We start from the raw sequence: 17073 nt of genomic DNA, 5'->3' as shown, positions 1-17073 counted from the left end.
TTCCCTTGGTTGAGATGAGGTTGGACACAAGTCTGCCTGGCTGGGCTGGCCCTTGGCAAGGGCCACTGACCCACACACTGTGACTTGTGGCTGGCGTTCCTTGGGTGAACGCCAGCCACTGGGCTCTTGCCCCATCTACGGTGTCCTGAAGCCAGCAGTGTCCACCTCTCGCAGCAGGCGGTAGGCAGGGGAGAGAGGGTGGAGCCTGGTCTGCCCCCCCCCCCCCCCCGTTGGGTGCTACCTCACCGTCTCCTTTCACTGCCCTGGCGCCAAGAGCCAAGATCTGCTGGGTGAAGCTCATTGTGGCTGTCCCTTCACCTGCCCCCCCGCTGGGGAGGCAGCAAGAGGCCTCTTCTGCAGCTGGAGTTGAACAAGCCAGAAAAAGGGCTTTTCCACCCAGAGCATCACAAACCTGGGAGATTTCTTGCAATAAGGGGTGGTGCTGGCCACTCGCCCGGATTGCTTCAAGGGGCCTGGATAGACTCACAGGGGAGAGTCTGTCCAAGACTATTTGTCTGGGAGGCTCCCTCACCTCTAGGCTGGGGGCAGCCTCCCTCCAATTCCAGCTTGGGTTGTGCACCAGCGGGGGTCTGCCCCTTCTTTCCCAAATCCTGCCCACTCTGGGGCTGCAGCTCACTCCACCACCCACCCGGGCCTGGTGCCGAAGGAACGAGGCAACTCAGAGGTGGGGCAGGTGCACTTGTTCTCAGGGGCAGGGGAGCCTCTCTTAACTAGCCCCTGCGGTAGGGGAGTCACATTTAGGCTGCCCCGCAGGAGGCAGGGTCCAAGGCCCCTGGTTGGCAGGCAAATTCCCCTGGCAGATTTGGGCATCTCCTCCTGGTAACTGATCAAGTCCAGGCTGGTTGCCTGCACCCATGTCCCAAGAAGGGGAGGTGGTGGAACAGAGTGGGTGTACCTTGGCTGGGTGGGGGATTATGCAGGAAACCCTGAAAAGGGCATGGGGGCAAGATCAGGCCACTGTCGTCTGATTGGGCAACCCCTGGCACTGCCAGGGCTGACTAGAACTGGTGCTGACTGCAGGTGAGGACAAAGCCTGGGTTTACGGGCCCCTTCTTGACTGAATGAGGTAGCCCTGAAGAGGCTGGGTGCACCCTTTTGCATCCTGGGCACACCTGGGTCCTGTGTGACCCCCCCTCAGCCACTGGCACCAACTGTTCACCAGCAAGCACGGACTGGGGAGAGGGAGAGTAGGCATGGGAGCACCAAACCAGGGCCCCTGGCCATCTCCTGGGACTTCTGCAGGCTGGTCGCCCAGTGCCTCCCTCAGCTCCTCTTCTGCCAGCCCAGACTCATGCCAGGACAGGAGGGCAGCAACAACAGCAGAAGCAACAGCAGCGGAAACTTGACTGGCTGGGTGGTGAGTCACCCTCCACTCAGGTCCCTTTGGCTAGCCTTGGCCTCACCTTCTCCTCTTCAGCACATTGGGGGTGGGGGGGAGCTGGGAGGTGCCTCTCAGGGGCAGATCCCAGGAACCCAGCCCTGCAGGCACTTCTCACCAGCCAGGCTCACTGAGGTGGGTTGCAAACCAAAGCCAAGCAGAGCCAAATCGGAATGAAAAGGCAGCTGAGTCCTGCTGTCTGAGGAAAGGGCCTGGTTGTTCCCCCAACCTGGGTGGAAAGGCACCCACCCCATGGTGGCGCCGTGTGGGCTTTGCCGCAGAGTTAGGCAATACCATGCTGTTGCTGGCCATGAAAAGCCACGAAACCCTCTTGGCCAGTTGTGCTTGTCACAAAATGGCTCCTGGCTGGCGAGGAGGAGAGAGGGGGGTCCAGGGCAGTGTCTGAAGCCCACCGTGTGGAAGAAGAAGTGGGGTTGGGAGGAACTCTTTCCCAAAAGCAACATCGTTGTAATGATTGCCCAGCCCAAATACTCAGACTCACAAGAGGCTGCTAAATGAAATCTGATTTATTAGGGAACTTAGGACAAATACAGAGAAAGCTGAGAATGAGCAAAAGCGCGCCAAATACAAACTTAAACCCTTGGTGCGAACGTATCCCGCCTCCCTGGCAACAGCCCCGCCCGTCCCAGGTGCTAGCAATCGTCAGACCTGCTAGCCTGGGAAAGTAACCTTGAACATAGCAGATAAAGCAAACACATTCCAAAGCAAAGCCAAGAGATAACTACTCCCATCCTCCCGTGAAAGATGAAACACGCATCCAGCTAATGACATGCGAAACGTTATGATGTATCAAAGACATTGAAACGGCGAACATGACAATCGTAGACTTTATCCTGTTTTTCAGGATTCCGCGGAGAAAGCGATTGTGGGACAAAAAGGCTGGTTTGAATACATAGAATCCTAGGGGTGCAAGGGACCTTGGAGGTCTTCTAGTCCAACCCCCTGGCAGTGCAGGGAGTCCATCCCAGACCAATGGCTGCCCAGTCTTTTTTTGAGACCCTCCAGTGATGGAGCCCCCAGGACTCCTCCGGGAGGCAGGCTGTGCCACCACTTTGCAGCTCTCGTGGACAGGGCATTTTTCCTCAGTCTGAGGTCAGGTCTCCCTCCGTAGGCTCCCCCTGGTTCTGCTCCTGACTTTGGGCATTATAGAGAATAAGTCCACCCCCTCCTCCCTGGGACAGACCTTCAGGTAGTGGTAGTCTGCTGTCATGTCTCCCCTCAGCTTTCTCTTCTTTAGCGTAAACACAACAGGTTCCTTTAACTGCTTTTCGTAGGCTTTAGCCTCCAGGCCCCGCCCCATCCTTGTCGCTCTTCTCTGCTCTCTTTCCAGTTCCTGGCATCCGTCCTGTGTTGTGGCAACCCAAAGTGGACATGGTACTGCAGGGGCGGCCTAACCAGAGCAGCAGGGAGTGGCACCATCACTCCCCGTGATCCTGACACTGACCCTCCAAGACGCTAAAAAGATAAACGGCCACGTTCAGGGAATGGAAGGAAGGGACCATCGCCAGAGAAGGATGCAAAGTAATCTCCAGAAACTCTGGTACTTTTGCCAGAAAGCCTGAACCTCAAGCTGAGATTCCAAAAATAACCAAAAGCTAAAAAGGAAGCCAAAGAGACGGTAAGTCTGCTTGCGAGGAGAAAGAGGCGCAGCAGTAGTGGGGGGTGGTGAAAAGGCAGAAGCCCTTGACTGGCGTTTCAGGCCTCTCTTTTTGGAGAAGGGAAAGGAACCCGACTGGTTGGCCCTGCGCATGGTCACAGAGTGACATGGCAGGCGTGCTTTTGCACAAAGCTGGAGTGGTGCATAAGCAAAACGGCCTGTGCCCATCAAACATAATATCAGGCACGAAGCAGCAGCCCTGTTTTCCTTCTCACAGCTCTGGGTTTGCGCTCCTAGCAAAAGGGGCGGGGGGAGGCAAGGGCAAGGAGTGGGGTGCATTGCCCAATATGGCACCCAGATGCTGCAGAAGTTGCAGAGCCAGGCAGGAGATGATGATCTGGACAACCATATTTTTGAGGACAATTTTATTTTGCAGTACAGTAATGTGGAAAAGCCACAGAATCATGATCGGTCTGCTTGCTCTGGAGCGTGGCTGATTTAGCCTCTGTGGGAGGAAGAGGAAGAGGAGGAAGTTCCCGCAGGTTCCGGCCAGGCATGGGCCTCACAAAAGGGAAGGGGCACTGCAGGCAAGCCAGGCTGAGTGGTGCCTGAAACAGATCTCGTCTTGGATCTTGGATGGTTAAGGACTGTAGACCAGCCAAGGCCAGGCATCCCCCATGCCCCGTGCCCATGTGCAGGGCCGCAACTGTGGCGGGGGGGGGGGGCAGCAGGGCATGTGCCCCAGGTGCTGTGCTGGGGGGGTGCCAAAATGGGCGCGGAATCCATGTTTGCCCCAGGTGACACAGACCCTAGCTGAGGGCCTGCCCATGTGCCTGGAAGAACCAGGAAGGCAGCTGTGTGTCGCCTGCATGCATGATCCCCCTCTGCATCCAAGTCCCGAAGGGGAGCCTGTCCGATGGTGAGGGAGCAGAGGTCAGGCACGAGGGCAGGAGGTTGGGCAAGGGTTGGGGTTAGGGTTAGGCCACTGTTCTTGCCACCGCCGAGCGGTTGGTTCCTTGGCTCAGAATGGTGAGAAAACACCGGGCAAGCCCTGGGTGGGGCAGGCTTAGTTACAGGCTCCCCCAGGGGAGAAGCCCGAGCTGCCTGCAGACCAAACCCACGGAATCGGAAGTTGGGGTTAGAGGAAACCAAAGAGCCAATCATATGGAGGGTGATAATTAAAGAAATGCTTAAGTGGCAGTAAAATAAGCACCAGTGCCAACGCCAGCCCTCTTTGCAAGGCAGAGTGGTTGGCAACACAGGCTTCCCATGCATGCATAATTAAGGCCTATTAGCCATCCTAACAGGCTTCTCTTATAAATTAAACCCAGAACCTGGTTCAGATAACGTCAGTTTTGTGACATGATGTGGTCTTTCTTCCTCGGTTCCTGAAATAGCCCTTTGGAGGCCTTTCGAGTTTTAGGGCTTCCCCCCAGATCTGCCTTGGCACCCTTTCACACCTGTGTTAATGAGATTCTCCTTCTGCAAGCATTTGCTCCGCTCCTTCCGTATCCGTGGCCTTTAATTAGCCAGACTCCGAGCTCTTTTCCTGCATAACAAGAAAATGGATTTCTTCCTCTCCGGCTCCAGCGCTTTTGCTAATGACTCCTGGCATTCACTTTGGGAGACTCCGCACGCCCTAATCCTCCTGTGCACACACACAGGAGCACACACACACTCAGAGAAATGGGTCTTCAGGAAATCCCTTGGATGCCAAGGAAGGACCCAGACAGGCTGGAGTGCGGCTGAGTCACAGGGGAAGCAAACTGAGGCGATGAGGGTGACACCTCACTTGCTCTGGGGGGTTTCACGGTTTCTTCAGCAGGCCACTCCTGCCTGGGCAACTTCAGCTGAGGGTGCCTAACACAAACACTGAGGGGACACTGCAGCCTTTCTCAGCCTTCTGACCCTGGAGGAGCCCTTGAAATATTTTCCAGGCCTCAGGGAACCCCTGCCCATTGAGGCTCAAATGTAGGCCAGAAGTTACAAAATTATTCTATTTGTTTCATGGGTAGGCCTGTATTTATGCATTAACAGTATCCTTAAACTAAAAATAAAGAATGAAACTTGCCTCTTTCACGTGAAGTTGCCAGAATTTGAAATTATTTTTTAAATAAATCCTGCTCTCCCAGGGAACCCCTAGGGACCTCTCACGGAACCTTGGGGTGCCACGGAACCCTGGTGGAGGAGCCCTGCACTAAAGCATTCCCTGCCATTCAGGTAGTATGTACGTATGTATGTATGTATGTATGTATGTATGTATTTATTTATTTATTTAAAACATTTATATAGCTGCCCATCTTGTACCAGACCCCAGGTGCTCACAACCAAGAGATAAAACCACCTCTATGTACAATGAACATATTAAAACCAAAAATGTTAAAACCAAAAAGACCCTGGCACCATAACTAAACTTAGCTCACCCTATCTTAGTGCTTGGGGAAGAGCCAGGTCCTGTGTGCTTTTTGGAAGGTTGAACTGGTGGGGCCTGCCGAACTTCAGGGGGAAGGGCAGGGGCTGCTATGGAAAAGGCACGCTTCCGAAGTCCCATAAGGTGGCAACATTTAAGGGAAAGGACTAGAAGTGTGCCCACCCTATCTGATCAGATAGGATGGGCCAATGTCCTTAGGGAGAGGCGGTCTTGAAGTTAACCTGGTCCGGTGCCAATAGGGCTTTAAAGGAGATAACCAGCACCTTGAATTGCACCTGGTAGGAAACTGGGAACCAGTGCAGCTCACACAACAGGGTATACTGTGGGTGAAACTACGGGCACCCAACATGGTATGTGCTGCTACAATCTGGACCAGTTGTAACTTCCGAGTGGTCTTCAAGGGCAGCCCCATGTAGAGTGCGCTGCAGCAATCCAAGCGGGAAATGACCAAGACATGAGTGACCATGAACAAGGCCTCCTGGTTCAGGAAAGGGTGCAACTGGCACACAAGATGAATCTGTGCAAAGGCACCCCAGCCATGGCTGCCACCCACTCCTCAAGCAGGAGCTGTGAGTCTAGGAAGATCCCCAAATTATGCACCAGCTCAGTCCAGGGGAGCGCCACTCCATCCAGAGTCAATGATGACATATCACGAGGGCCTGGGGGGCAGAAGACCCAGAGCCACTGTCTTGCCAGGGTTGCGCAAGAAGCTGGTTTCTCCCCACCCAGACCCTTACCACCTCCAGGCACTCGGTCAGCACCGCAACAGCATCACCTGCCCAGCAAGGGCTGGAGATAGTATATATCCGGGCATCATCAGCATACTGACAATACCACACCCCATGCCGTTGGATGACCCCCCCAGCGGTTTCATGCAGATGTTAGAGGAGAGGCGAAAAACACACTGGGGGGCCTGGGGCTCGACCTCTCCTCCCCCACCAACACTGGCTGGAACCAGCCTTGGAGGAAGGAGGGGAAGCCCTGCAAAAGGTGCCTCCCGCCCCCAACCCTGAAGCCAGTCCAGAAGGATACCGTGGCTGATGGTGCTGAAGGCCACCAAGAAGGCCAGGAGGGCCAGAATGGTTGCACCACCCCTATTCCAGGCCCTCCAAAGGTCACCTACCAGGGGGACCAATGCTGTTTCAGTGCTGTGCCCTGGCCTGAACCCAGACTGAAAAGGGTCCAGATAATCATCTTCATCCAGGCCCTTTGTAGTGGAGCACCAACAACCGTCCTTAAAAAAGGAGGGTTGGAGACTGGTCGAAAGTTGTCTAACACTGCTGGGTCCAAAGGTGGCCTCTTGAGAAGGGGATGCACCACTGCCTCCTTCAAGACAGGTGGTACCACCCCCTCCCACAAAGAGGCATTAACCACTGCTTGGACCCAACCACATGTCACCTCCTTGGAGGCCTTGACCAACAGGAGGGGCATGGGTCCAGAACACAGGTGGCCGAGCTCACAGCCGCGAGGACCCTGTCTGCTTCCTCAGGATCCACCAGCTCAAAGTCTTCCCAGATAATAGGGCTCAGGCATGTCTCAGTCACTTCCAAGGGACTTGCCCAGCCTAAGTCCAACTCCGAGCAAAGGCGAGTGAATTTATCTGAGAGCATAAGGTGTGGTGGATTCTGGCGCTGCCGCTGGTTCTGGGGTGGGGTGGGGAACGCATTCCAGACTGATAAGAGGCTTCACAGCCCAGACTCTGTTGCTGGGATGGTTAAGAGGTTCAGGGTAGCTCTGCCCTAGAGCCTTTCTGGGGTATTTTCTCTTAGGTTAGTTGAGTGGCCTGAGTCTGGCAAGATTTTGTCTATAGGGTGAGAGCAATAAAGAACTAGAGTTGGAATAACAGCTCAGTGTGGTTCTTGGCCTGATTTCTTGACGTAACTCCTCCCCAGCCCCAAGAGAAAGCTGCCAGCATCTCCACAGAGGTTCTGAGCACCTCCCAGGCCCACAGCCAGCCAGGGCACTGAGAGAGCCAGAGAAAGGCCCAGGGGCCTCTGCAGGTCCTGGGGCGGTTGTGCTGGAACGATGGACAGCATCCAATGCCAGGAAGGGTCAAGAGGACGCTCTCTTGCACTGCATTGGTTGCACGAAGGCTCACCAAGCTCGGGGATCCTGAAAGCTGAGGGCATATGGCCAGGGGACGCAGAGCACTTGTTCAGTTTGTTCCTTGCCCAGCTGGGCAAAAGGAGGTCTGGGCACCAGGCCGCTTTATTTTGGGAGTGCAAAGGTTTGCTCACAAAGCATCATTAATGCAGCTGGCAAGAAATACTGGCCGAACCTGGAGGAAAGTGCGCGGTGGGGGAGCGTGAACACCATCTGCCTCTGTCTGCGCAAAAGCCCATGGCTGGGAGGGAGGGGCAGCTGCGGGCAGGGCGGGAGCCGGTGGGGTGCTGCTCCTGATGCATCGCTATGGAACCACCGGCCCCGTGAAGGATGCCAAGAGCTGGGCCATCAGCCTGCCTCGTGGCGGCTGCGGCTTTCTGGGCAAGCACAGCCATCCTTTCTGAGACAGAGGGCCACGCTTTTTCCTGAAATATCTCTTAAAGTGGGGCACTGAAAGGTTGCTTTGGCAGAGCAATGTACAGTAATCCCGCCAGAGGAGGAAGAGGGGGTTAAACTGCGCTTTTCCTTTGGGGGGAGTGCTTAAAAAGGTTTTGTTATCCCAGTGAAGGCTTAAGGCCCCACCTCTCTTTGTATAAAGTACAGACCCATCCTGTAAATCCCTCTTGAGTAAACAACATTATGGGATGTGCAGAAAAGAGTAAGCAGAGCAACGAAAAGAAGTTAAGAGAGAAAAAAAGGAAATGTTTCTTTCCTCTTCAGATAGCCCAAAAACTGCACTGTCATCTGGCAATTTGACCCTGGGTCCCAGAGTGAAGGCCCCCTGCTCCTTGCCCTGCCCTGCCCTCTCCTCTTGTTTCCTCCGGAATTGCCTCCCTGCAGAGAGAGAGAGGCCTCCTCTGCCCGACAACAGTTGGTTGGCATCGGGAGGGTATGCTGGTCTGCCCCTCCCTCTGAGAGGTCTTTCCTCAAGGCAAACAGGCTCAGCCCTTCGGCCTCGTTTTGCAGGGTGTGGCTTCTGGTCCCCCCATCACCCTCCGCCTTGCCCTTTCTTAAAGACTGCTTCAACTTACAGAGGGGGTCCCTGGCAGGCTCTGGGCACAACACACGGGGTGGGGGCCTCTTGTGGACCCCAGGCTGCCCGCACCAGGTGACAATTTCAGACAGTCGTCCTGCCCCAGCCCTGCCCCAGGGCCTGGCCCTGGAACCCCTCTCCCACGGGACCCAACTGTAGGCCAGTCCGGTGCCTTCGCAAAGCTGGAGGCCAAGGGCCAGGTGTGTTGGCTGTGACTTGGGGTTGCAGAGGGGAGTCCCAAGAGGCCCTCGCTGGATTGGGCCCGAAACTGCCCAGCCCCCTGCATCATCCATCCTGGAGATTTGCCAACAGGGGAAGAAGAGGAGGGTGAAGGCCACACACAGCAGCAGGGACCATATTTGAAGACACTTCTGGAAGGCTGGGCCAGGCTGTGGACTGAAGCCCCTCGGTGGACTGGGCTGAGAGGGAAGGGGCCATCCCCAGCAGCCCTCGCAAGGAGCAGGAGAGGAGGGGAGCAGGCCAGGCACCTTCTGAAATTCAGTTACCCCTCTGCACGAAGGTGAGGCATGGAGCTGCTCCCCCTGTGGGTGCAGGTGTGTTTGGCAGCTCTGTGGAGGTGGGGGCTGAAGAGGGGGCCGTGCAGGGAGAAAAGCCACTCAGGCATGGTCTGAGGCCAGCCCAGCTGGAGGAAAGTCAACAAACAAAGACCAAAGAAGAGGGTTGGCAGAGGGACTCCCAGAGGGTCTGTCCAGGAAGTTTGCTCACCCGGGCAAGGAGAGCCCACCAGTTGGCATTCTGTGGATATTGCTGATGGCTCTGAAGTGGTAAAGTTTTGTCAGGTCAAGAGCCTTTGATAGCTTGAGCCTCCATGTTTTTCTCCAGCCCTCTTTTAAAAGCAGCTAAACTGCTGGGCATCACCACATATCTGAGGGCCATGGACCTTCCTTTCCTTGGTCCTGAATTTTAGCGTAGACCCAGAAGGGTTTCCCTGGATCTGGCATACCTCCTCCCAGGTCTCATTATTTACGTGTTCATTAGATTATTATCCACCACAATCGCATGACTCTGCGTTCACAGCAAGGAAACATAAAAAACAAAAATCTTGTTTTATTGTAAACTGCCCAGAGCTGCTCTTTGAGTGAGATGGGTGGTGACTACATTTGAAATACAAATAAAGGAAATATAAATAAAATATCCACAGTAAAAAATAATTAGACTACTGTACCTAATTACAGAATCGCCAGACCCAAAGGCGGCAGCACAGCCACCCTTCCCAGACGTCGCACCCCACCTCTGGCTCTCTGGGACGACGGTCTTCTGCAGTTCCTAGAATGCTTGTGCAGGAGGGGCCAAACCAGGCTCAGACCAGCAGCTCTTCCAAGAATCGGTGCTGTCTGCAACAGTCTAGGGAAATTCTTGAGGGGCAGGGGGAGGAAGAGCCACAGCCAGGGCAGCAGCAGCCAGATCGGGGAGGGGAAGAGACGTGCTTTCAGGCTTGCAAGACTGATGTCCGCCTTTCTGGGGGACCAGGGGGGGTCCCTCTGAGGTGCCTCCTATGCTGCCATTCCTCCTGTGGGCCGAGATTCCTCTCACCTGACCGGTGGCCCGGCTGCGGCTCTTCCTCCTCCTGTCTCTCAAGGATATTCCCATGGACCACCACAGTGCCCCAGAAAAGCAACTCCTACAAGTCTTGGTGGGGGGTACCTTGTGGAAATGGGGGCCACCAGTGGTTCCTCCTGTGCAAATGAGCCAGGCAAGTAGGTTCCAGCTGGAGAAGGCAGTTCTGAAGATACTTCAATGCCAAGCTGTACAGGGCTTTATGTGTAATGATCAGCACCTCGGCTTGCACTTGGATGTGGATCAAAAAGCCAGTGCAGGACTTGGGGCACAGAGGCAGCCTGCTTATGGCCAATAAATGGACTGCTGCGTTCTGGCTTAACTGAAGTTACCTGGTGGCCTTCAGGGACAGCCCATGTAGGGGGCACTGCAGGAGTCCAGCAACATGGTCAACCATCTTTGCTCCAATCTAGAATGCCCCCGGGTTGAAGTCTTTCCTCTTAGTGCTCGTTCTCACCCCCAGCTTGCCATGATGTGAGGACACTTCACTACTCTCGTCCTCATGATGTCACCTCTGTCTCATGCTCAGGCCGTGGCTGTGCAGCCAAAGCCATCTTTAAGTGTTCTGTTCTGGAAGTGGGGTGTTCCTTCTTGGCAAAAAACTTCACACTTAGACAATGTAGGGAGCCTCAGGGATAGGCCCGGTGATGACATGGCTGGGGGCCCTCTGCTGCTAAAATGCCCCCTCCCCATCCAGGCATGGGGCACTGCTTTACTGCAGGACTCCTGGCCGGTGCTCCCTGCACCGGAGTTCCTCTTCAGTTGGCCCATCGGCCAGAATGAGGACCGCCGTTGGCTGCGTATCATAAAGGAGGGAAAGTGTGGGAGACACACATGCACTGATGTGGCTGGGGGAGGAAGAGAGGCAAACTGGCTTCAGGAGAGAGAGAGCAAAGAAAGACCCCGTGGCCCAGCAGCCCCAAGCCCCCTCCGGCTCAGCCTCCCCTGCGCGTCCTCCGGTTTGGGGAGGGAAGAAGGGGTGTTTGCCATACGGGTCTTCTTTTCCTCTTATGGACAGTCATTCTCCCAAGAGACTCCTGGGAGTGCGGTCGGAAGAACGGCACAGTAAACAATGGCAAAGAAGGCCAATTGCGCAGACACACTTTCTTTCTAGCGCTGGGATGGCGGGGAAGACCCCGTAGCAGGGTGCTCCAGCCACCCAAGGAAGCCGGTTGCCCATTCTTGCAGTTTTCCAGATCTGCCGTTAGCATCCTTGCCTAGTGACCAGGACTGCACCAGGATGCCAAATGAGGCCTCCCCTAGATTTACGGCAGGATGTGACTCCATGGGCTGCTGGCAGCGGTGTGCGCAAAGTCCATGTTTCAGAGAGTCCCCAAGTGAACAGTGATGCCACTTCTACTTAGTACAGATTTAAACCAACATCTTCCTGCAAGTTTAAATAAACACTTGCTATTCATGTGCAGCTGTTTAAAGATTCAAAATAAGAAAACAGTGAATGTGGCAACTACTTGAACACCCTTCCGGTTGATTCAGTGTGCCTGAATTGTTTTGCTTGAAACTTGTTAATAAGGCCCCAAAACATGATTGACTTGTTAGGCTGGGAGTCGCAGCTCCGCAGTGCTGGGACTCGTCTAAGGCTCAGCTTGCAATTGTTGTTCTGCCCGTTTACAGCCTCCCGAGGCTGCTCCAAGAGGGCCTCTGATGCCACGGCCTGCTGGGGAGAGAGTCGTCGGAAGCACGTCTTTTTCCCAACCACGTCATGAAAGTGGCCACCTAGCAGACCTAAAAGGAAACCTGGGTGAGCTCGAAACATTTGGGAACAGCCTGCTTTGGGCAGACAAAACAAAAGCCGAACCCTTTGGCTACAACTGGGCCAGCCCGGGAAGAGTCTTGTGCCCCGCCATTACCGGCTGGTGAACGGCCCTGGCAGGAGAGCTGGGCAGGGAGGTTTCCCTTGGCAAAGGCGGGGGTTGGCAGAGGAAGGGAAGCTGCCTTGCAGCACCTTGTTCGGCCCCACCGTGAAGCCGGCAACTAGGCAGTAATTTTCCAGGCTGCTGATTAAGGGGCCAAGGCGAGGCTGCACTTCCAGTCTGCCTGCCTCCCCTGCCAGCCAAGCTCAACGGCCCAGTGTGTGCCCTGAGATGCTTTCTAGGAAGGCATGGTGGAGAGACCGACGTGGCTTGGAGGGCAGAGCCTAACCCGCTTCTGGGCCTTGCCGCTGCCACTCACAGGCAAAGGGGAGCTCCTGCTTAAGCGAGAGGTGTCCTTCTGGCAGCACAAGCAGGCGGCGGCTGTGGTGGAGGGTGGCTGATGGCTGCCACCCACACTGCAAGGCGGGTGGGAAACCCTTCTTCAGCTCAGATAATGTGAGCAGCTGCCCTGTCTTCCAACCTTTGAGTGTGCCACACCCCCCCCCCCCCCAGCCACTGCCTGGCAAGGGCAACCAGCTCCAGGAGCTGCTCCAGGAACTGCTGGGTGGGTTTGGCCTGGAATTGGGGTGTGTGGAGGGGGGGAGTGAGGCAGAAGAAAGCAAAAACTCTAGCAAAGTCCATAGTTCCTCCGGTATACCCAATCCTGCCTGATACTATTTTTGCCTGGGAGCTGAGCAAAGCCAGTTAATGCTTCTGAGGCAATTGGGAGCCCCACTCTACCTCTCCCCCTTTCCTATGGGGGGGAGGAGGAGGAGCAGTCGGTGGCCTCTGAGGCCCTCAGTCAGGGCCTCCTGTCACAGGGCCTCCCCACAGGCAGCCTCGTGCCTCTCAGCGGTGTCCTCACAGAGCTGGAAACGTCCTTGGGGGTCACCTGGTCTACCTCCTGTCTCAGGGAAGGGGGTGCGGGTTTATTGTTTATAGTGCCTTAGGGTAGGATGATAACCCACAGCTGGAAACTTTACAGAGTTTCTAATTACAGATCTTGAGCATTACCTTACTGGCATGTGAAATGAGTGCCACTGTTCAATAGTTTGAACATTCTTTAGTGTTTCCTTTTTTTGGTATGGGGATGTAAGTTGATTTTTTCCAGTCTGATGGCCATTCTTGTGTTTTCCAAATTTGCTGGCATATAGCATGCATTACCTTGACAGCATCATCTTGCAAGATTTTGAACAGTTCAGCTGGGATGCCATCATCTCCTGCTGCCTTGTTATTAGCGATGCTTCTTAAGGCCCACTCAACCTCACTCTTCAGGATGTCTGGCTCTAGCTCACTGACCACACCGTCAAAGCTATCCCCGATATTGTTATCCTTCCTATACAGGTCTTCCGTATATTCTTGCCACCTTTTCTTGATCTCCTCTTCTTCTGTTAGGTCCTTGCCATCTTTGTTTTCGATCATGCCCATTTTTGCCTGGAATTTACCTCCGATGTTTCTAATTTTCTGGAAGAGGTCTCTTGTCCTTCCTATTCTATTGTCTTCTTCCACTTCCACGCATTGCTTGTTTAAAAATAATTCCTTATCTCTTCTGGCTAACCTCTGGAATTTTGCATTTAATTGGGCATATCTCCCCCTATCACTGATATTCTAGAGGTGACGGACTCGTCCCTGGGGGAGCTGGGGGTGTTGACGACCGACAGGAAGCTCTGGCGTGGGCTGGTCCATGAAGTCACGAAGAGTCGGAAGCGACTAAACGAATAAACAACAACAACAACCCCCTATCACTGTTGCCTTTTGCTTTCCTTCTTTCTTGGGCTACTTCTAGTGTCTCAGCAGACAGCCATTTTGCCTTCTTGGTTTTCTCTTTCTTTGGGATGTATTTTGTTGCCGCCTCCTGGACAATGTTGCGAACTTCTGTCTATAGTTCTTCCGGGACCCTATCTACTAAGTCCAGTCCCTTAAATCGATTCTTCACCTCCACTGCATATTCCTTAGGAATATTAGTGAGCTCATATCTAGCTGATCTGTGGGTCTTCCCTAATCTCTTTAGTCTGATCCTAAATTGTGCAAGAAGGAGTTCATGATCTGAACTACAGTCAGCTCCAGGTCTTGTTTTTACTGACTGTATAGATGTCCGCCACCTTTGGCTGCAAAGGATGTAGTCAATCTGATTTCGGTGTTGTCCATCTGGTGAAGTCCATGTATAAAGCCGTCTCTTAGGTTGTTGGAAGAGAGTGTTCGTTACGCAGAGTGAGTTGTCTTGGCAAAATTCTATCAGCCTATGTCCTGCTTCATTTTGTTCTCCCAGGCCATGCTTACCTGTAATTCCAGGTGTCATTTGACTGCCCACCTTAGCATTCCAGTCTCCCGTGATGAAAATAACATCTCTTTTAGGCGTGTTGTCCAGTAGGTGCTGCACATCCTCATAGAACTGCTCTACTTCAGCTTCTTCAGCATTTGTGGTTGGGGCGTATATTTGGATCACTGTGATGTTAGACGGCTTGCCCTGAATTCGAATTGAGATCATTCTATCGTTTTTTGGATTGTATCCAAGCACTGCTTTAGCCACTTTACTATTAATTATGAAGGCTACTCCATTTCTTCTGTGGTCCTCTTGTCCACAGTAGTAGATCTGGTGGTCATTTGATGTGAAGTGGCCCATTCCAGTCCATTTCAGTTCACTGACACCCAAAATGTCTATCTTTAATCTTGACATCTCACCAATAACCACATCCAATTTGCCCTGGCTCATAGATCTTACATTCCAGGTTCCAATGGCGTGTTGATCCTTAGAACATCGGATTCGCCGTTCACCACCAGCACCGTCGGCCGCTAGCCGTCCTTTTGGCTTTGAGCTAGCCGCGTCATCACGTCTGGGGCTAGTTGAACTCATCCTCTGTTCCTCCCCAGTAGCATTTTGACCATCTTCCGACCTGGGGGTCTCATCTTCCGATGGTATACCGACATATCTCTGGTTGTACTGATCCATTTAGTTTTCACGGCAAGAATACTGGGGTGGGTTGCCATTACCTTCCCCAGGGATCGCATTTAGTCTGACCTCTCTGTCATGACCTTCCCGTCTTGGGTGGCCCTTCACGGTTTAGCTCATGGCATCATTGAGGTGCTCAAGCTACAGCACCACGACAAGGTAACGATCCTTTGCTGAAGTTACCTGGATGGGTTCTGCTAATATCTGTGAATGAGCAGCCCTTTGTGTTTCCAGGGTTTCTGACTGAATCAGAAGGAAGTCCTTTGTTTAAACAGTTGGGCTTCCTTTTACGTATTAATCTCTGGCATCTCCTTTTTGCATCAAACTCATTCTTATGTGCAGCCTTTAACCTTTTACCTTGCTCAGGGAGAAAACAATATTGCATGGAGACAGTGTTTCTGGGGGAAGACAACCCAAGGAGCAGGGAAAGATCTTAATTTCTTCCAACAGAAGGAAGGAAGGAAGTTATCACACTCTGTGATCCCTGATGGTATCTCAAGCAAAAAGACTGTGATGTGCACCACAGGAAGACTTGGGCAGAGCCTGAACTGGCCAAGACTAAGCCTACTGCCATAAACCCGGTTAGCTGGAAAGGAGGAAGCTCAGCCTGGTACATGGAAGCCATCGCGGTATGCGGGCAGGAGGGGGTGGGAGTCTGATGCAAAGCTGCCACCCTCTGTCCCAGAACCCACTGGGATAAGGAGCAGACATGGCCCAGCCCTTCCTGCCCACATTTTAATCCATTTCTGTCACTGAGCGTTGAGGGCCCATGGACTGGATCAGAGAAATCTCAGTTGTGATGTTCAGGCTGAGCACTACAGGTCATGCTGGGTGGGGGATGGGTCCTTCATCTGGGTCCCAGCAAGGCCACGCTCAATAGGCTCATGTTTGTGCATTGTACTGCCCAGTGTGGCTGGCCATATATCCGCCCTTCCCATGCAGGAAGAGAGAGGGACTGGACCGGCGGGACTCTTTGGCTCGAGAGAGTTGGGAGCAGCTGAAGGCCCCAGCATTTGACCCAGGCAGGCTGGAAGGAGCTCAGTCATGGAGGCGTATGATGGAAGAAAGTGTTCCTATCTGCGGAGAAGGCGGCTCAGCTCCCAGAGGGCAAACGCCTCTTCTGCTTCCTGCCCCAACCTGGCTTGCTTTCATAATGTTTGCCTGGACAGAGCCCCAGGCGGCTCAGGTGCTGGCCGGTCAGCCTCCTCCAGGCGTTTCTGCCAACTGTTCAGCACAGAGTCCCTGGCGTCACCCAGAGTGACTTTCAAGAAAAGGCCTGCCAAGCAACTGGAGGGTGGAATGGAGCAGCCAGTGGCAGGAGGGAGGCCTTTCCACATCCTTTGCTGCTCTGCTCTTCGCCCTCGCCCTGTTTTGCCCCTCTCCCTCTGGGTCTTCTACCCACTCCTTCCCCCCCCCCCCCTGTTCTGGCCTGGCTAGCAGAAAGCAGGTTTGTCCTCCAAGTTTGCCTTCAGGGTGCTGGAACGCAGGCTGGCGGTCCTCCGGCAAGGATCTCCTAGACGTCTTCCTCCTTGTCCGGACGTGTTATTTCCTGGGAGCAAAGAAGCGTGTGCTGGGGGGAGGGGGGAAGCAGATCAGGGTCTGCCCTCCTCCATTTATCTGCGATGGGCAGCTGTTCCGGAAGCCCCCAGTTTCCCTCCTCTCACTAGGCCCCCGCTGCCCTGAAGGAGGCTGTCTCTGTCCACTCCCCTCACCCCTCCGAGTGCTTCCAGGTCTGGGAGTCGGCGATTCCCCAACAGCAAGGAGGACGGTGCCAGGAAAACAAACCAATGGATGATAGAACAACCTGCCCAGAATTCTCACTCGAGGCACCAAAACTGGGCTGAAACTACCCTATTTTGGATGTGAGGTGCGAAGACCCTGATCGCTAGAGAGGTCTACAGTGCTGGGAAAGGTGGAAGAAAAGGATGGCCAGCAGCAAGGGTGGGGGAGCAGAGAGGATGATCTCAGTGGGGGGCCTGAGGACAAGTCCTTCCGCTGGGCAAAGCAGGTCTGCTGCAGCTGCAGAGAGCAAGAGGTCCAAGGCCGGGAAGTGTGTGTGCTCCTCCATGGGGAGCCCAGGCCTTGAATCT

The sequence above is a fragment of the Candoia aspera genome, chromosome 3 (genome assembly GCF_035149785.1).
Source record: "Candoia aspera isolate rCanAsp1 chromosome 3, rCanAsp1.hap2, whole genome shotgun sequence".
Lineage (NCBI taxonomy): Eukaryota > Metazoa > Chordata > Lepidosauria > Squamata > Boidae > Candoia > Candoia aspera.
Note: the sequence above shows the minus strand (reverse complement) of the source record.